Here is a 21,451-nt window from a genome sequence, read left to right as displayed (position 1 = left end):
CTTATTTAACTGTGTTTATGTATGCACCATATACACCTAGGCAAATGCCTCATATGTGTAAACCTGCTTGGCAATAAGCCTGTTCCTAGTTCTGAAAGAGAGAATAGGCTGGTGATTATTTCCTGTGAGCAACAATATGTCAATATGGCATCAATTAAATATGTTGCATCCATTGGTGCTACGCAGTATGAAGTCATTCATTTCCACAACCAATAACCGTTTCACAGTGAGATGATCACTCAAAGCTGTTTTAAACTCTGACAATATCAACATACCCTGTGGTAGATTAAAATGTTTATGAGGCTCGTTCACTAAAGTCCTCTCCGTCAGGATGGGACAATATCAATATGTAAATGCTGTGCAGGGCGCTCCCTCTCAGTGGCAGTAAACTTTATTAAAGTTCTGTAGCAGGCCTCTGCTGAGAGATTGCCTCAGTTCAATGCAATTTTACATGGCAGCATATGAACGAACTCACTAACTGCGCAGCTACAGCGCTCAGGCTAATGAATCACGCTGCCTGAATACAAACCTCTGTACTCCAAACAGAGATACCATATTTTAGCAGAGGGAGATGGACGGTTACCGCTGCTGAAACACATCAGTGTTTCACACACTGTACACACACTGGCACTGCTGCTCTGTAAATGGTCAGATCAGAAGTGTCAAACATACGGCCCGCGGGGCAAAACAAGTCCGCTAAAGAGTGTAATTAGGCCAGCGGGATGACTTTGCAAAGTGTTACAATAAAAAAAAAAAAGACATAATCTGTGATTTTCACAACTTTTATGTAATATTTACAGCGGGTAAAATAAGTATTGAACATGTCACAATTTTTCTCAGTAAATATATTTCTAAATGTGCTATTGACATGAAATTGTCATCAGATGTCGGTAACAACCCATGTTATCCACACATGCAAAGAAACCAAACCATAGATGTCCATAAATTAAGTTATGTGTATTAAAATGGAATGACACAGGGAAAAAGTATTGAACACATGAAAAAGGGAGCCGCAAAAAGGCATGGAAAGCCAAGACAGCAGCTGAAATCTATCAGTAATTAGAAAGCAATCCTGCCCCTTGTCAGTCCAAAATAATATCAGCTAGTTCAGTCCCAACTGATGGCCTATAAAAAGGTCTCTCATTACCAAGGTGTCACACAAGAAAGATATCATGATGGGTAAAAGCAAAGAGCTCTCTCAAGACCTTCACAACCTTATTGTTGCAAACATACTGATGGCATTACAGAAGGATTTCTAAACTCCTGAATGTTCCAGCACTGTTGGGGCCTTAATCCGGAAGTGAAAAGAACATCATTTCACCATAAACCAGCCACGACCAGGTGCTCCTCGCAAGATTTCTGACAGAGGAGTGAAAAGAATTATCAGAAGAGTAAGAGTCAAGGACCACTTGTGGAGACCTTCAGAAAGACCTGGAATCAGCAGGAACAGGTGTTTCAAAGAAAACAATAAGTAATGGCCTCCACCCCCATGGCCTGTGCACGCTCACCACGAAGACTCCATTGCTGAAGAAAAAGCATGTTGAAGCTTGTTTAAAGTTTGCTGCACAACATTTAGACACGCCTGTGAAATACTGGGAGAATATAGTCTGGTCAAATGAGTCCAAAACTGAACTCTTTGGATGTCATAATACAAAGCATGTTTGGAGGTCAAATAGCACTGCACATTACCCCAGAAACACCAAACCAACAGTGAAGTTTGGAGGTGGGAACATCATGGTGTGGGGCTGCTTTTCAGCATAGGGCACTGCCACACTTCATATAATTGAAGGAAGGATGAATGGAAAAATGTAAAGAGACATTCTTGATAAAAATCTACCAGGATGATGAAGATGAAACGAGGGTGGGCATTTCAGCAAGACAATGACCCCAAACACACAGCCCAGGAAACTCTCAATTGGTTTCAGAGAAAGAACATAAAGCTGCTAGAATGGCCCAGCCAATCACCTGACTTGAATCCAATAGAACATCTATGGAAAGAACTAAAGATCAGAGTTCATAGAAGAGACCCACAGAACTTTCAAGACTTGAAGACTGTTTGTGTGGAAGAATGGGCAAAAATCCCACCTGAGCAATGCATGCGACTAGTTTCTCCACACAGGACGCGTCTTGAAGCTGTTATTACCAACAAAGGCTTTTGTACGAAGTATTAAATACATTTCAGTCAGCGTGCTCAATACTTTTCCCTGTGTTATTCCATTTTAATACACATAACTTAATTTATGGACATCTATGGTTTGATTTCTTTGCATGTGTGGATTGCATGGGTTGTTACCGACATCTGATGATCATTTCATGTCAATAGCACCTTCATATATTTAATGAGAAAAATGGGGACGTGTTCAATACTTATTTTACCCACTGTATGTTTACATCTTATGTAAGGCAGGGGATAACTGAAACTTCCTCAATAGTTCCCACTTTAGTTTGTTTGGTGGTGTGTTAGGATTACTGCACAAATGTGGAAAGGAATGTAAAATAATGTCTATATCTTAAGAAGTTGTTTTGATCATAGAGTAAAATAGTATATTGTTCAGTTCCAGATACCGGGGACTGAATGTTTGTGTGTTTCTAGTGATCTGTACGTTGTACTGCACATGTGTAGATGATAAACTGAGGCAGAATATGGTTTAAATTCCACTTATCTTTCTTAACACCCCTGACCTTGGGGCAGGCCTTTGTAAAGCACTTTGAGTCAAAAACACTGTATAAAAAAATACAATTTAATTGAATTTTATCATTTATTAAAACAGTAACCCTTTCATGATATTCCATTGTAGACGGGTGATATGCTTTCCCAAGTTCTCTGAGTTTTCGGAGTAATGACCTCTGCTCCATGTCTGCAAACACCAGGGAAATTTGCACGAGGAGTCGCCCCCCCCAGGTAAGGCTCTCCAGGGGCAGGTTCTTGGCCCTGGAGAGAATTCTTCAAATAGGAAATGACTACCCTGGGCAAGGAAATAGTGAGAAACAGACAGGACATAACGAACAAAAGGGAGGCAAGGACAAAGCAATACTGCTTATTAAACACTCAATATGTGTTTAGCATGTGTTCCTACATTTATTTATTTTTAAACACTTTCTTTTCGGTTTCTTAACACCTATAGACAATATATAAGACTCTACACAAACGTATGGTAGACTATGTAAGAAACTATACAAACACAACATATGACGCAGATATGAAAGGCTTCCATCCTTCTCCAAGCAGAGGAATATTAATCATCTCTAGATTCCTGACCCAGAGTGCTCTCTAGATCAACATGTTCTAGAAAGTTAAGGAAAGGGCCCCGTACTTTTTTAGGTAGTTCTTGTTTCCTTTAATTGAATAGGTTATTTTCTCTAATGGGACACATGCAGAGAGTTCTTTTAGTCATTTACCAATACTTGGACTGTTTACATTTTCCCATGAAAGTGTTATCATGCGTTTTGCCTGTAGCAGACATACATTTAAAAAGATGTGTTCTCTAATCCTTATGTTGTCTTGTTTTGGGTATGTACAAATAATCAATATATTGTGATGGAACATAAAAGATATAATTCACTGTTTCTGGACGGACCATATTTTTAGCCACAGATAGCATGTAGCTAATGTTATATTGTATATATGAGTAGAGTGTGGCATTTTTTAGGCTTTTGTTGCGATTATAGTGCGAGAGGAAGTGAAAGTTGCGATAAAAGTTACGAAAGTTGCGATTTTCCGGAGGTTAAATATTAAGTTATTACTGAAAAAAAAGACATTTGTTTAGTCCTGCTCATGATAGCATACAATTGTCTGCTAGTTTCTGTTTCTTTGTTGTCTTGTTATAGCCTACTACTGTGTAGGCTAATATAACCTACCCTGGCAACAAGAGAGAGAGAGGGAAAGACAGCGAGAGGGAGAGGCTATGTGCAAACAAGAAAGCACATCAGTGCGACTACATGATAATCTATACAAACTTCACCACTACCCATGCACATTTAAAATAACTCACCTTGATTCTTTCCGCACTGGCAATTGACTTGGATGCAACAGCCTGTGTCATAGTGACCTGCCTCGTCGTCCGACGTCCTGCAGTTCTGTACTTATGTTTCAAGGTGGCAAAATGCTTGTCAAAGGAAGATTTCCACTTATGTTTCACCACAATGTTAGCCTGACTCCGCCCTCCTACGTACTTCCGCTCAATTCTCATTTCCCTTCAGAACTAGGTCTGGGTTTTCGGTATATTCGCAGGTTTTCTCCGGCAAATCTTTAACGGTCCAATCAGCGAGCAGAGGGAGTGGCTGAGAACGATGACGTTGAGGTCGTGCTCAAGTTTGAGTTGTAGTTCAGCGATGGGGCGGAGAGGGGATGGACACTGGAAGATGATGTGGGGATGTTGACCAGCGGTTGACAGCATTGTCCGTCGTATTGTCACTTCGGTATAGTCAGGGTAAGAGACTGCTGGACCAGCCAAGTGGGATGGTAACCCTGCAACAGCAGCCGGAACCCCCAAAGGTCTGGCCTCAGCAGCCGCCGGATAAGCTGGTGAGACAGGCAACCGAGGGGTGTTTCAGGTCACCATGTACTGGTGGGTGAAGGTTGAGGGGCTTCAGGCCTCAATACCAACAGGTCACCATAGCATGACAGCTCGTCCTCAGACCGTGGTTGGTCATGACGAGTTGGAACAGGGGCAGAAGAACCACTTTGGGGGGCTGTTCCAACAACTGCCTTTAACAGCATGCGGTGGACCTGGTCATAAACGGTCGTCGCCTTTCAGAACGGTCGTTGCCCTTTTGAATGGTCTATGCCATATCCAAGCAACCGATCTTGAATTCCGAATGCTCGTGGAATGTTCGTGAAGTTTTCGTAACTTCTCGGAATTCTTAGAATTATGGGTAATCACATTTCTCGACTCTACTCTACAAAAAAGCTCCTACCTACCCGACGACTCTACTCACTCTTACTAGGTCTTACTAACTCTACATACACTATACACTTTACTTTATTAACTTGTCAACTTAATAACAACAACACATATTCCACGACTCGGTACAAAACAAAAGAAATAAAAGTACCCGGGATTTTAGTCAGTTATGGTACCCTTGTTGGCGAGCTAGATGGAGCTCATATTCCCTCCACACGGCCGATCCGTAGACGTATCTCCCCGATAAAACAATCCCGCGTAGTCTTCCTGTTGGCCCGATGTCCTTCTTCTGTCAACCGGCAGCAGGCAGGCACACAAATCTCTTAAGATTAAGTCTATACTGTTCAACTACTAAACAATAAACCCGGACAACGCAGCTCAACAAGAGGCTAACTTAGCCGTTGCTACAGTTAGCATACAGTCTCACAGTTTTACATAGTCTTGTGAGTTTGTCACCAAATGGGTTCCACGCTCTTCTCCCAAGCACTCAAACACACAACAGTAATTCTATCTTATTTTAACATTGGTAACCCCCAAATAAATAAAGACGTTTTCCTCCGGTCTTAACGAATGACTGAAAATGTACAGAAATTAGTAGGGCACGACACTAAGAATTCCGAGAAGTTACGAAAACTTCACGAACATTCCACGAGCATTCGGAATTCAAGATCATTCGCTCAGATATGGCATCGACCATTCAAAATGGCAACGATTGTTCTGCGAAATGGCAACGACCGTTCTGAAAGGCGACGACCGTTTACGAGACGGAAATCTGCGTCGGCGGAGAGCATCTCTCCGCGATCTCAAGTCATCCACCGTCGATTTTCAACATGCAGGGAAGTTGAACAAATATACAAACAGTAATAGTTCAACAATAATACAGTAAACAATGGACACTGTAAATATTGTCTGCCCGTGGTGAGATGACGAGGCTCCATTAGAAATAAACCTATTTTAGTGAATTACTGAGTTCAGGCAAGTTATTAACGTTTTAATGAAGTTGACTACAGCATAATCACATTTGTTAATGCTTTCATGTGAATTGGGCAGACATATGATACATTAAATGATCGTTATGATGATGATTAAAAATACAAAAACAAACCGATTATTTTTGTAGTTAACACACGTGGATTAAACCAAATTTATTTTGTTTTATTAAATATTTCATTTAATTTCACTATTTTATTTGTGTATTTCTTATTTCTATTTGTAATTATTTGTTTTGCATTTTTCATATTGGTTTTCGCTGCTGTAACAAAACAAAACAAATCCAGTTTGGGATGAATAAAATAATTCAGATTCTGATAAAATAAAAACTTTTTATTTTATTTTTACATTTATCTTATTTAATGCACAATATGATTCTATCCGTGACAGTGGGAATTTAACAACGATATGCTATAGCAATCAGAGATAAATCCCCCTTGTTGTTCCTGGCAGAGCAAAAACCCCTCCAGCCTTTTATTTAAACTTGTTTAAAACATATCTAAATAAATATGTGTGTCCCGGGCCATAAATGTAATTATGCCGTCAGTTTTCAGATAAAGCCCCGGCATCAACAGCTACTTCTGTGTTCTACAGTATAATTCTTTTCACCTCCCATTTAGCTTTCAACCCACCAGCTTTTATGGAGAAAATAAATTCTATAATTATAACCAGAGGCATGTTTTCTCACTATTTTACGCATAGAAACAACAGGCTGCTGTGTCTGCCATAAGCAGCACCCTCTGAGGAATCAGCTGTTTATTTCATGAGTTCCATGGTGGCAGCGTCCATCAATGCGCCACCTGGTGGATTGATGAGCCATTGCAGTTTCTATCCATATCAATTATCAAGGGGGCGTCACAAGTCTGAGCCGTGTCCACTACGTCACACTGGAGGTTTTCCTTTTGGCGAGGGCCAGCCACAGACCGTACAAGACCAGTGTGGGTGGGGACGCCCGAAATCAAGTGATCTATATGTAGGTGCAATTGTGCACACACAGCATCCCTCTTTTGGTGGTCTTAAGACTCTGTACACTACAGAGCTCCAAATATCCTTTATCTTTCGCACTGTAGTCTCGCAACAACACCAACTGACCCTCCTTCAATGGGGTGTCTTGGACATGTTGGTCATGGCTCCTTTTTCGGTGCTATGCTGCTACTCTTAGCCTCTCTCTTGCCCCTTCAAAAGGCAATTTGCAAGTGAGTCTGGTGCTCCTGAATCCACTCATGGACAGCACCACCAACTGGCTCCTGGACTCTGCCCAGCAGGAAGGGGGGGGGGGGGGGGGGGGGGTACAGTACAAGTGGCAAACAGGAGTTCCAGTCCCGCTTACGGGATGCAGGCAGAGTATGCAAGTTATGAAGTGTCCGGTTAAACCGTTCACATTGACCATTACCCGCCGGGTGGTATGGAGTTGTTCGGGACATTTCAATGCCATAGAGGCCACACAACTACTGAATCAGTGAGACCTCAAAGTTTGGGCCCTGGTCGGGGTGTATCTGGGCTGGGACACCAAACTTGGAGAAACATTCTGTGACCAAAATTTGAGCCACCGTGGCGGCTCGTGGATCACGAGTGGGGAAAGCCAATGTGTATTTACTAAACACATCTGTCACACAAGAACATTTTCTAATCCATGACTGGTGGGTTCCAACACCGTGTAATCAATAGTTAGAATCTCATTGGGTCGAAATACAAGCAAGTGTCCCATGAAAGCACGAGACCCTGATTGGTTGTTCTTGGCAACCTGGCACCTCTCACAGGACTGGCACCATTGTGCAACCTCTGAGAACATGCCAGGCCAGTAACACCGCTGCCTGAGCAGCTCCAAGGTTCTTTCATCACCTTGATGGCCATGCTTCTGATGTACTTCAGTGAGCATCTGTTCCCTCAGGGAAGCAGGTAAAAGCAACTGCAACCCTGTCTCAGCACCATCAGGGAGACAGACCTGCCAATATAGAACCCCATTACTCTCAGCCAGTCGGTCACATTGACGAAGCAGTGCCACTGCTGGCTGAGACATCTGCTTCCATTCATCAGGGTTTGGATGCTGCCTCCGACTCAAAAACAAAGAGTTCATGGAGGACAGGGTGAGCTTGCTGGAGTTCTCTGATATCGGACAGCGTATGATAAGGCAAGGCTGTGACAGTCATCTTTGTGGCTCTGGCCGTTGGCACAAGCAACGCTTGCTGCAAAGGTTGCTGCAAGATAGAGGTACTAGGAAGCATGGCTTCCAGATCTTGCACCCCAGCCGGGAACTGACGGGACAGGACGTCAGCAATTACATTACTTTTCCCAGAGCGATACTTGATTTCAAAGTCAAATGAAGCATGCTGGGCTGACCAACGTTGTTCCGCTTGTGGCCCCAAGCTTTGCAGATGACAAGTGGCTAAGTGGATTGTTGTCTGTGAAGACTACACACTTGTGGCCAAGGAGATACTCCCTGAATTGTTCTGTCATGACCCACTTGAGCCCCAAGAACTCCAACTTCATGGAGCTGTAGTTAGCCATGTTGTGCTCTGTGGGCCTCAGACCTCTGCTGGCATAAGCGAAGGGCCTCACTTTACCACCCTGCTGCTGTGACAACACTGCCCCCAAGCCACAGTGGCTTGCATCTACCTCCAAGATGAAAAGAAGGGAGAAGTTGGCGTGAGCAAGCACAGGAGCTTGGTTTTGAGTGCCTCAAAGCTCCTATGACACTCCTCAGTCCAGTTCTCCAGGGGAGGGCAGTGGCACAGTATGCATTCTTGGTATTAGCATATAAAAGGTCCAGAGTGTTGTTGTCTCTGGTGGGGCATTTTACATACTGTGTAATTGTAGGTAGAGTTTTGTCCAGTTTAGCATGATTAAAACCTCCAGTGATGGTGATGAAAGCATTAGGGTGTAGTGTTTGGAGTTTGGCCACAGTGGAGTGGATGACGTCACCAGCAACCTCCGCATCAGCTGATGGAGGAATGTAAACAGCAACAACAATGGTGTCGTGAAACTCATGGGGCAGGTAGTAAGGACGTAATCCAACAGTTAGCAGTTCAATATCAGGGCTACAGAAACGCTCCTTCAGGGTAACATGTCCAGGATTATACCATCATTTACATAAAGTGCAATCCCTCCTTTCTTCTTACAGCTCAGAGTACCGTCCCTGTTGCCCAAATGCTCGCTAAGCGGGGGAGAGCCGTGCTGTTATCCACGATATGGAGTGCAGCCACGTCTCCGTAAAACACATTACCCTACACTCACGGTAGTCCCACTGGGTCTTTGTCAGCACGCCGAGCTCGTCCATCTTATTTGCCAATGATCTCACGTTCCCCATTACGAATGCCGGCACAGAAGGCTTGTATCTCCTCTTCTTCTTAGTCTTCCGCTTAGCTCTGCAAGCCTCGCTGATGCCTCCGTAGCTCATCAGGGATGTCATGCCAGTCTCCGGGCAGCAGCACGGGTTTGCACAGCGTGATCAGCTGCTCGCGGGAGTAAACAATGCCATTGGTCCTTTGTGCGTGGCTGTCTGTTACAAAAAGTGCATAGAGTAACAGAAGAATTACCAGAAAATGTTCAAAAAAGAACGTGGCCATGCCTGTTCAAAACCTAAATAAATATGCGAAGAAAAAAAAGCTAAATACAAGATTAAGGTAGAAGAAAAAGACAATATATCAATAGAAGACAGGCAGCTGCTGCAACAGGCTGCCACCTAGCACGGCGCCAATTTGCGTTTTTATACATTCACAATGTGAATTTGCTCCACAAAACACGAATCCTCACCGTAAGTCAGTACAGATTCACAAGAAACCACTGCTGTTTTGCCTCTGACGACAATATAATACATTTACTGCATGCCTACAAGGTTTTTACTGTGTATTTGATTACATTTTAAACCTGTGAAATCAAACATTTGATTAATTGGAACCACGTCTTCTGCTTTCAGCATTAAGAACCTTAGTGCCTTACTGGTGTTAGTTAATATTTCCTTGGGCTGTCGGGCTTTCGATTTTAAGTAGATCCACACTATATTACCAATACCCCCACCTGCCGCCGTAATAGTACAAAAACATAGCAAATTTGGGCCAAACTATAACATAACATACCATGTTTAAAGGGTGTTTTAAGGCGGTTCTGTGAAATATTGAGTGTATTATTATGTTTCGTCAACTTGGGCTGAAGTGTGAGATAGCCGAGAATGTGTGTGTAGCTAGGTCCCCACCTGGCTATATAAAAAAACACAGCGGAGCCGCGCGCTTGCTGCCGTTTAGCTCTAGTCATAATTGTCCTCTTTTATTAGAGGTGTAAGACAAGCCTTATCAATACCGTGAATGAAACCCCTGTGAATATATCTGCTGCCTGTTATTATGAAAGACAAGCTTTTGGATCAACCAACAATGATCTTAGAATAATAACTAATCCAATGTTGGTCCTAAGAGGGCTCTTAACATCTTGCCAGGCACATTGGGCACCTGGCATTAAATCAAGTGGGCTGTACATGGACTTTTTAACGTTTGTCAATATTAATTTCTTACAAACTATAGATTGAGACAACATATCCATTGTGTTTGAATGAATGCTGCAGATCTTAAGACTGACCTATATCTGAACAGTTATCCAAATACCAATATTTAATGTGTATTTTCATCAGAATGAAACATAGATAGGATTTCATGGTGGATATTTCCAAGTCATCCACCAAAAACCCCCAGGAGAAAGTACTGTGAAGGTGATACAGTGAGGAAGCTGGTGGGATTGCCCCTGTGGCAAATAGGTGCACTCCATCAGCTGACTGTTTGCAATTTTGTGTCACACTTTCATAAGCCTGACAATAACTATAACCAATATGTTCTAAGAAAATAGAACATAAACTCTAGGTTGTGTAGGGCTGCAGAACTTAGTTTTTCATAGTAAATGAGGTTCCTCAGTGAATGTTCTGCATTGGTTTGACCTAAAAAATCATCACACAACATCAACTTTTCATTTTTCTCTTGGATGTGCTTTTGTGCCCCCGGAGAGAGAGAAAATGAAAGGCACAGCAGTGTCCTTCCTTAACAGAAATGACAAGAGACATGAAAAATATGACATTATTGCAGAGCAAGTGTGTGCTATTCATCAAATAGCCGTGTTTGAGCTCTACGAAAATATTCCACTCTGTGTTACAATACGGACGTCTTTAAATACAAACTCATCTGAATGACTTCATTGTCTAACACGTCATTATGTTGCTATCTTTATTAAGGAGTGCATATTTAACAGATAATACAAGACAGCATTTAAAAAAAAAGGAAAAAAGAATTGGGCTTGGTTGGAAATTGTGATGAATTCAAATATGATATAAAGGGCTGCCATTTCCAATAAAACATCTCTGAGTTTCCTTTCAATTTAACACTGATATTTTCCAATTTCAGGAAGTTCATAACATCCTGCAGCCATTGAGAGGTGGATGGGGCTCTATTAGATTTCCACTGGAGCAGAAGTAGCCTTCCTGCTAACAGTGATGTAAATGCTAATGTGGCTAACTGTTTAGAGGTGCTAATGGGTTTTTTTCTATCAGAAAAAAATATGGTGTCACACATTATTGACAGATAAGTGTCTCTCTGTGCTTTCACCATATGAAGGACCATGTGAAATGATATCTACGGCTCAATTGCCATGATATAGTAGCAGTCCTGTGAGGTAGCAGGGGGCCTGGTGATGGAGGGCTTTGTGGGTGAGGAGAAGGATCTTGAAATGGATGTGTTAGGGATCGGGGAGTCAGTGGAGGTTCTCCAGGACAGGGGTGATGTCACAGGAGTGGGTGTGGGTGAGGAGACGGGTGGCGGGGTTCTGGATGTACTGCAGTTTATTGAGCAGTCTGGATGGTGAACCATAAAGGATGCGGCTGCAGTAGTCTAGTCTGAAGGAAAGGAAGTGAGACAAGATATATTTTTGAGATGGAAGAAGGCAGTGTTGGTGATGTGCTTGATTTCCTTATCAAAGGAGAGGTTGCTGTAGAAAATGACTCCGAGGTTGCGGATGTGAGGGGGGCAGAGTGGAATAGTCAATGCAGAGGGAGAGTTTATTGTTTTTGGGGAGGGATTTGGGACCGATGATGACCATGTCAGATTTATCACAACTAACATTACTTAACCAACTCTGTAACTATTTAGGATGACCTTTCATTTCCATCCTACACCTATTGTTCTAGTACAGCTTTTAGTTTGAACAATTCTCGCTTTATAAAAAGTGGAAAGATATGCACATATGAATGAGAATGATTTACCATCTTTCAGAAAATACAAACTTCAACATGAAAATGAAAAATGCTGACAACACATCAATTTAGAACATTTATCATTTGCAATATGTGTTAGGCTCAGAACGACGAACTAGGTCGAACCCACACTTCAAACACAGAACACGAAGGGTAGAGTGGAGTTAATTAAATGGTTTATTACCAGAAACAGGACTGGGTCTGGGAGTAGTGGTGTTGGGGGAAGGAAGGAGCAGGCGGAAAAATCCAGCGGACGGAGCAGAGGGGGATTAGGAAGGATGGCCCAGGGAATCAAACTTGGAGAGGAACGGCAGAGGATCAAGGCAAAAGGGGTGAGTGGCTGGACGTGGCTGGCGGAGTAACAGGTGGATCACTGCAGGTTTAACGACGAATTGGCAAAGACTGGATATGAGAACCGGGATTTTATACAGGTGTAGGGTGAGTAGTGGCAATCAGTGGGATGAGCTGCAGCTGAGGAGGTGTAGAGGCGGGAATCCAAAAGTAGGTCAGCCACGCCCAGCCAGGGAGACAGAAACAGACACAAACAGGGAGGCAGTACTGTGGATCCTCACAATATGTGTATATAGCAGGGGTTTTCAACTGGTTTTGTCCCAGGGACCACCATTCGGACTAGAAAGCAATCCGCGGCCCACTGATGTGCCTGCGCGTGCGCGTGTGTATTTGGTGTTACATGCATAGCTCAATGCATGAAACATGAAAGAGAGGCCACGCAGATTTTATAATAATAAAAGTAGATTTATTAAATTAAATTAAATTAAAGATTATTTTAAAGAAAGAATAAAGAATAATAAAGTGTTGTGCAATTCAGTATTGGGAAAAGTAACTAAAAATGTCATGCAAAGTCAGTCTAGGTGTGTGACAAAACAACAACGGAGAACAAAAATCCAACAACACCGGAGAACCAAAATCCAACAAATGAAGACCAAGGCAGCCTCAACTGCTGGCTGGTCAGGGCTTTTATAACCCAGCCAGGACAGACCTGTCACCAATCACCTGCTGTAGAGACAGAGAGATTGAGAAAAGCAGAGAGAGATTGAGAAAAGCAGGGAGAGAGAACAGGCTTACCATTAACACAGGGCGGGGCCTAAACCCGCCAGGGTCGTAACAGTGAAAACATGGGAGAATTAGGCCTACCTGTCAGTGTGATATCTGGGCGTGGTGAAGTCCACACAGCCTGTCTATTCGTGGCGAAATGGTAGACAGAGACAGTCTCATGTCATTCTCTGGATCAAGCCTAGCCCTGTACTTATTCTTTAAGTACGCCAGTGTAGAAAAACCACTCTCACACAGGTATGTGGTTGGAAAGGGCAAAAGACACCTCATTGCTTTTGCAGCAAGCTGTGGAAATTCTGTCTGGCAACTTATCCAGAATTTAACAAGGGGCTGTGTGTCGTACATATGCCTCCTGACAGAGTCTGTGGACATCTCAATCAGCTTATCCTCTTCCACAGCCGTCAGACTTGACCCTACTGATGCATCGTCACTGAATGGGAGCAGGATCCACTTGCTGTCACGGCGCCACTCTTCCGAATCAGTGAAGTACTTTGCGAATTGACGCACAAGCTTCCTCAAATGCTCACATATAGTGTCGTTGATGTCAGTGCTGTCAGGGTATTCCTCAACTGAAGGAAACATCGCCAAGTTATTGCTCTCCACTCGTTCGATCCACTTTGACATTTTTTTCACAAATGCGTCGAGCTTCTCGTAGAGCTGCATGACGTTTGCATCTCTCCCTTGCATGGAGCTGTTCAACTTGTTCAGCTCTGCAAAAACATCTGTGAGGTACGCCAGCTTAGTTAACCAGTAACTATCGTTGAAATTGGAAGCCAGATCAGAATGCTTCTCGCACAAGAACTCGTAGATAGCTCCGCGTAGTTCAAACACACGGGCGAGCACAGCGCCGCGAGACAGCCAACGCACCTCTGAATGATAAAGGAGAGAGCTGTGTTCACTTCCCAAGTCATGGCATAGGGATGAAAACAGGCGTGTATTCAATGCGTTTCGTTTATGAAGTTGACCGTCTTGACAACGACATCAAACACACCACTGAGCTCAACACTGAGATCTTTGGAGGCGAGAGCCTCTCTATGAATCAGGCAGTGTGTCCAAATTACCCCCGGAGCCACCCTCCTTACATGCGCAAACAGTCCAGTCTTGCTGCCACTCATGGCTCGGGCCCCATCGCTGCATAATGCAACGCACCTCTGCCACGAGATATTGTGCTCCGTGAAAAAATCGTCCAGTGCTTTAAATATTTCTACACCGGTAGTTCGCCCGGGCAGTGGTTTGCAAAAAAGAAATTCCTCGCACATAGTGCCACTGTCCTCGTATCGCACAAATGTTAACAGTTGCGCATCATTAGTAACATCTGTCGTCTCGTCGATTTGAAGGGAAAACAGAACTGTCTGAAGTTTTGCCATCAGCTGGTCTTTGACATCATTTGCCATTTCCCCAATTCGTCTTCCGATTGTGTTGTCTGACAACGGAATAGTTTTTAATTTGTTGGCACATTCTTCGCTTACCATAGCTCTGCACATATCTATGGCTGCTGGCAATATAAGCTGCTCTGCAATGGTATGGGGCTTCTTACTTTTTGCAACCCTGAGAGCGACCAGATACGATGCTTTCAGTGCGTTTTCATTTATTTTTGCACTCTTCCTCATGGTAGCCTGCTGTCCTTTGAAATCACGCAACATCTGTTGCATGTACTCAAACGGGTTTGGCCTTCAAGTGGACGTGATGCGTCTCCATATGCCGCGTAAGTTTCGACGGCTTCATAGCTTCATTACAGAGAATTGTTGAACATACGAAACACAGTGGTACCTCCTCTCCTGCTCTGTCTGTCGTCACTGTGAATCCATATTTAACATATTCCTCATTGTATTTTCTTTTTCGTCTTTTTTGCGAAGTTGACGCTTCGGAAGCCTGTCCTTGCCCTATCGTGGCGGCCTGTCCCTCTGTCGTGGCAGCCTGACCCTCTGTCATGGCAGCCTGTCCCTCTGGCACTTTCCTCACTACAAAACGATCCATTGGTGCTAGATATATAGCTAGACTAGTACATATGTAACAAATGTTTGCTGTACTACAACCTATCTTAAAATACTCTCGTCGGCTATGCTTATAAATGTGTGTCAACTTTGCTCGCAAGACTGTACGTAATGAATAATAAGTGAGGTTAGCGACGCAACTCATTACCATTAGCGAATCACAGGCTACCATAGACTGGATAGGCGCAAGACTACATTCTGTCAGCTTGAATTTCCTTTATATTATTTTAAACATATTTTTCACGATATGTAACGGTATTCTGGAAATGTGTTGAAATATCAAAGCGAATTTATATTAAAAAAAAACAATGGTGAACTGATCAACATAGGCTCTTGTCACGGACCACATGCAATGCCGCCGCGGACCACCAGGGGTCCGCGGACCACCGGTTGAAAACCCCTGGTATATAGCAAATGTTACCATGTGAGTCGTGAAATATGAATTCTTAAATGCAATAATGGGATACATTTATTTATCTAAATAAAGGGACAATGGATCAGATGACTTTGCCCCAAAGCAGACATTTAGGTATATCAGCCTCAGAAATATATAAACACTTTTAATCAGACTCTTAATGGTATTTCAATGAAAAGAGTGAATAAATATCATTAATTATTTAGCATTTAGTTTAAAAAAGAATACTTGATAGTGTTTATAGCAGCATTCTTCATTCTTATAGCGAAATAAATAGGATTACATTATAATGGCCAATTGCACACATATGGAACACATACAGTGGTATGCAAAAGTTTGGGCACCCCTCTGAGATTTCATGACAATTTGCTTTTCCTTTATAATAGAAGATCACAGCAACAACATTTGTTTTCCTACAAAGATGTAGACGTTTTAGTGTTTTCCAGACCAAAATTCTTAGGGTAGCATTACATAGTTGTATTATAATAAAATAAAATGCAAAAAATGGGATGTGCAAAAGTTTGGGCACCCTTATAAATAGCATTCATTTCAACACCTGTACGGATTTATAGCTGACAGGTTGCTGCACAAAATTGCTTTGATTAGCTCATTAGACCTTCAATTACAAAGACAGGTGGAACCAATCATGAAAAAGGCTATTTAACATAGGTAATAGCTGGCTGTGCCTGGCCTAGGTTCTTTCTTAGGGAGTGGCAAGATGGGGACCTCAAAACAACTCTCCACTGACCTGAAAGCTAAGATAATCCAACATTATAAATTAGGAGAAGGGTACAAAAAATTATCTGACAGGTTTAAACTGTCTGTCTCCACAGTCAGAAACGTAGTTGTGAAATGGAAGGCCACAGGAACAGTCCGTGTGAAGGAAAGATGTGGTAGGCCGACAAAAATAGGGGAAAGGCACAGGCGAAGGATGGTGAAAATGGTCACAGAGAAGCCACAGACCACCTCCAGAGAACTACAACAACATCTGGCTGCTGATGGTGTAGTTGTTCACCGTTCCACAATCCAGCGTACTTTGCACCAGGAAGAGCTCATTGGAAGGGTGATGTGCAAAAAGCCTTTCCTGAGTGTTAATCACAAGAAGAGTCGCATGAGGTATGCAAAAGCACATCTGGACAAGCCAGAAGCATTTTGGAACAAAATACTGTGGTCAGATGAGACCAAGATTGAGTTATTTGGTCATAACATGAACAGGTATGCATGGCGAAAAAAACACACTGCATTCAATGAAAAGAACTTGTTGCCCACTGTAAAATTTGGTGGAGGATCTATGATGTTATGGGGCTGTGTGGCTAGCACAGGTACTGGAAAACTTGTTAAAGTTGAGGGCCACATGAATTCCTTACAGTACCAGGAGATTCTTGACAAGAATGTTCTAGAGTCAGTCACAAAGTTGAAGCTACGCCGGGGTTGGATTTTTCAGCAGGACAATGATCCTAAGCACCGATCAAAATCCACCAAGGAATTCATGCAGAAGCACAGGTACAATGTTCTGGAATGGCCATCCCAGTCCCCAGACCTTAACATCATTGAAAATGTATGGATTTATTTGAAGAAGGCTGTCCATGCACGGAGGCCAAGAAACCTGACTGAACTGGAGACGTTTTGTGTGGAAGAATGGGCCAAAATACCACCTGCCAGGCTTAAGGGACTTGTCTGTGGCTACAGGAGGCGTCTACAGGCCGTTATTGCAGCAAAAGGAGGCAATACTAAATATTAATGGAATTATTTCTTAGGGGTGCCCAAATTTATGCACATGCCTATTTTTGTTTGAATGCACATAAACATGTTTCTGTTTGACCAATAAAAGTTATTTCACTACTGAGATGTTTCTGTTACCATAAGGTATAACATATGTTAAAATGAAGTTGCTGCTTCAAAAGCTCAGCAAGTGACAAACTGATGCAGTGGTTTTCCTAAGGGGTGCCCAAACTTTTGCATACCACTGTATAGGTGATGTCACAGTCTATGAATGGGGATGAGCCGTAATGTACACTTCTCCTGTGGTTTCCCAAGATTTGGAAAATTCCACAGCATACCTTCAGGTAATGGGGGTTGCTTTTGCGCTTTTCCCTCTGATCATATACAAAAGTTCCCCAAAAAATAATTTCATTAAACAAAAAAGACTACTCCAAATGTTAAAGGTCATCAATAATGTCTAACTGTCATCCAAACATTTGACAGGGTGACACCATATAGAACAATGGTGAAATAAGTCATTGTCGGACATAAAAGGACCTTTTCACTTCCACAGTAAAGATATGAAGTACAAGCGCAATTACTAATGAGAGGACAGTCATGCTGTCTTCTGGATATACCTCATCAGAGCACTAGTAGCTCAGTTCCTGATACATTTGGGGAAAATAGACCTAGTATATGTATTACTATTTAAAGTGTTTGACAACAACATACAGGTGCTCACATCCCAGTTTGACCACATTAGTGAGCAAATGTCCTAATGTCATTCTGACACATCCAGGCCCAAGGGTCAGTGTTCTTTTTTAGTTACATTTTTTTTTTAATTTACATACAGCAAACGAGGACGGGGGCAGCCAAAATACAGTCTGTGCAAACCAACTTGTGAATATAGTACAGTATGATGTGTAAAATACAAGGAATCATCTTCAGGTCAAAGAAAATATAACTGTTAAGATCCCAGATGTTTATAGAAATCCCATTTCCCTCAGTATTTATCCCCCTTCTCCTTTTGGAGTCGGAGAATGAAAGATATTTTCTCCATGCAGTGGATAGAGTTGATGGTAATTAGAAGAGTAACAGAGGGAGGGTTCCTCTGGAGCCTGCATTTTGTAATTGTTTTTTTGTTTTTTTTAACTTGCAGCCATAATAACCTTCAAAATCTCGTTTACTAAGGCCTTAGGGATTTGACCAAGGTACAGGAAATTTAAAAGACAGGTCAGATTTCAGGTGTAGAATATTTGAGATTAAGTGGTCCACTTCTTTCCAAAGAGGCTTTACATGTGGGCAGGCCCAAAAAACATGTGTATGGTCAAATGGTCAGTGTTCTGGACAATATTTAGCCAATGGCATCACAAATCGTTAGCCAACAGTGATCACCAGTGTTGGGCAAGTTACTTCCAAAATGTAATACAGTACATATGACTTATTACTGTCTTTTTAAAGTAATGAGTTACATTACATTATTACTGTCTCTGAACTGTAATGCGTTACACTACTTTTGCGTTACTTTGAGTTACTTTCACCAAAATAACTGCAAAAGTATGACTTTAAATGCTAACATGTAGTTTATTGCAGCTCATTAATTAAAGCTATCTATCTGGCAGTACACGCTGAACATTAGGAAAGAGCTAGAAATTAAACTCTTGCTCCGTTTAAGTGGGCTGAATAATATGTGATAGCATGACGTCTCTGTGTGTTATTAATCACATGTTAGTGGAGCCTCTGCACAGCCCTGTGACCTGCTGTATATGAACCAGTCTCCATGGCAGCGTTAGCTCACCTTGTCATTGGTGTGTTAACGGGCATTTGGCTGACAAGCTTTCTAAAAGCTGGCGATTCCACAGAGGAGAGAGGCTGCAGATCTTCAACACTCTGCCACGAGTCTTTCAACTCCTCAGGGTTCAAGCAGCAGACCCAGAGAAAGTGACCTTCTGTTGCTTCGGCCTGCGTGCAGTCCTGTCTCTTTCTTTTCTCCGAGCCTGCAGCTCTGCATTGTGAGCCTGCAGCTCTGCTCTGCATTGTGAGCCTGCAGCTCTGCATTGTGAGCCTGCAGCTCTGCATTGTGAGCCTGCAGCTCTGCATTGTGAATCTGTTTCTGCAGCCCTCTTAACCAATAGTAAACAGGCTTACTGAGTTACTATTCTACCGGCACAATTATTTCTCTGGTGTCGGAATGTCTTGCGATGTTTGTGAATTCTTAGAAACAAAACACCACATTTTTTTGGGTTAAAATGTATTATATTACACCCTGATGCATATATACATATAATCGGTGTTGCCAACTCCATAGGGAGGAAAGTAGCCATTGGCTGTCCTAAAAGTTGATAGAAGTTGCTAAATGAAGTCATCACCTAACTTGCATAATTTACAGTATGCACAAAATTGTTATGGACGCTGTAGGACAGAGTAATAACGTTGTGGGAGGAGCAACGTGAGTAAAAAAACTATAAATAAATGAACTTTCTTCTGTAAATTCTTGTTTTTTTGCCATTGAAATAGACCATCACTTCTTAAAATAACTTCATGACTTTTAATGATTTGAATCACATTACATAAATCAATTTTGTCATGTATTGTCAGAATATAACATTTAACCAAAAGACTGTTATGTGGGTTGGAATTGCTAGATCAACCCTCCTCCTTTATCCGAGCTTGGGACCTGCAAAGTTGCCTTTCAGCTGGGGCTTTGTGCATGCTCGAATCGTTTGCAGTCTGGACGCAAAGAGTCTCCTCTGTCCTCTTTGGGATGGCGGACGGGCTCAGCACCCATTGCTCGTGGCAGTACCTGCAGGAAAAGCCTCAAATAACACCAGAAAAAGTCGCTAGATTTGTCGCTAGTAGCTTTTGCCAAAACAAATTGGGGAAAGTCAGCAGATTTAGCAAGAAAGTCGCCAAGTTGGCAACACTGCATATATTATATGAATAAATATGATCTAATCAACAGGATTGTCAGGAAGAGGGAAACTGACTATAGAGGACCTGGTTCTGAAGGACTGACATAAACCATTGCCCTCTCCATGTCCAGAGGAACAGAAAGATTTTAGATCAATATCCCTAAATTAACGTGATTATGAAATCTCTAGACAGAATCCTGCTCCAATATCTGATCAGTAGAACAGAAACAAGCAGGCATGTGGCACTGAAGATGCTGCTGCCACTACTTGATTAGCCCTCTTTCTGGACTGTTAGTCAGCCTTCAACAGGCAGACATGAGGGTGTCACAAATGGGTCAGAAGGAACTAAATCCATACATGATTCATTAGTGTGCCTCTTTTCTCACCAAGTTCAGCTTCTGAAGGAAAACCAAACCATGTCATCCACCATCGCCACCAATGTACCCCCCCCCAGGGGTGTGCAAGTTTAGCTGTGCTTTTTATTTTCCATACAAATGATTGTCATACAGACACAGCAGATCAATATGTATTATTATCTCTGTTTAATAACCCTGACAACCTGGGCTGCACCAACCGGGCGCAGACAGTCCTTGAGTGGAGGAATAATAATGCTGTGCAAAATAACACAAAGTGTTGGTTTTCACCATCCGACTCTCATAAAGTCCCTCATGTTATCCAAAAGGAGAAAATCAAGCAGGTACTTCATATGAATACTGGGACAAATGAAAGACCATCTGCAGTCCTGGAAAGACCTCATTGAATTCAAGATAGCAAACATATTTTAAGTTGATTCCACAATAGGCGGACATTAAGACATGAAAAATGAACCCTTCATTTTCTAAACCTCTGTTGTGTAGTAAACCATTAAACCATGAAGAATTTAAACACAGTTGTGTTCATTTTGTAACAAAAGGGTTAAGTGCTTAGTGTTACGGTCTGTTTATAGTTTCCTGTTTTATAACGTATTCCCTTTTGTATCTTGTTTAGTTTTACTTCCTGGCTTTAGTTTCCCTCCTGTCTGATTGTGTTCACCTGTTAGTCTTGTGGTTCTCCTCCCCAGCTGTATCTTGTGTTGTGATTACCCTTGTCTGTATTTAGTCTTGTCTTCGCTTTGAGTTCCTTTCTGTGTCGTTGTCATTCCCATGTTTGTCCCTTTGCTTTGGTCCTGTTTGTCGTGTAGTCCGTCCCAGTCAGTCCCCCTGGGCTGCCTGTTGTTTTTTGTCTGTTTCTTTTCT

The sequence above is a fragment of the Eleginops maclovinus genome, chromosome 10, assembly GCF_036324505.1.
Source record: "Eleginops maclovinus isolate JMC-PN-2008 ecotype Puerto Natales chromosome 10, JC_Emac_rtc_rv5, whole genome shotgun sequence".
In the NCBI taxonomy this organism is placed as follows: Eukaryota; Metazoa; Chordata; class Actinopteri; order Perciformes; family Eleginopidae; genus Eleginops; species Eleginops maclovinus.
The sequence above is the reverse complement of the archived record's forward strand: the minus strand, read 5'-3'. Positions refer to the sequence as shown.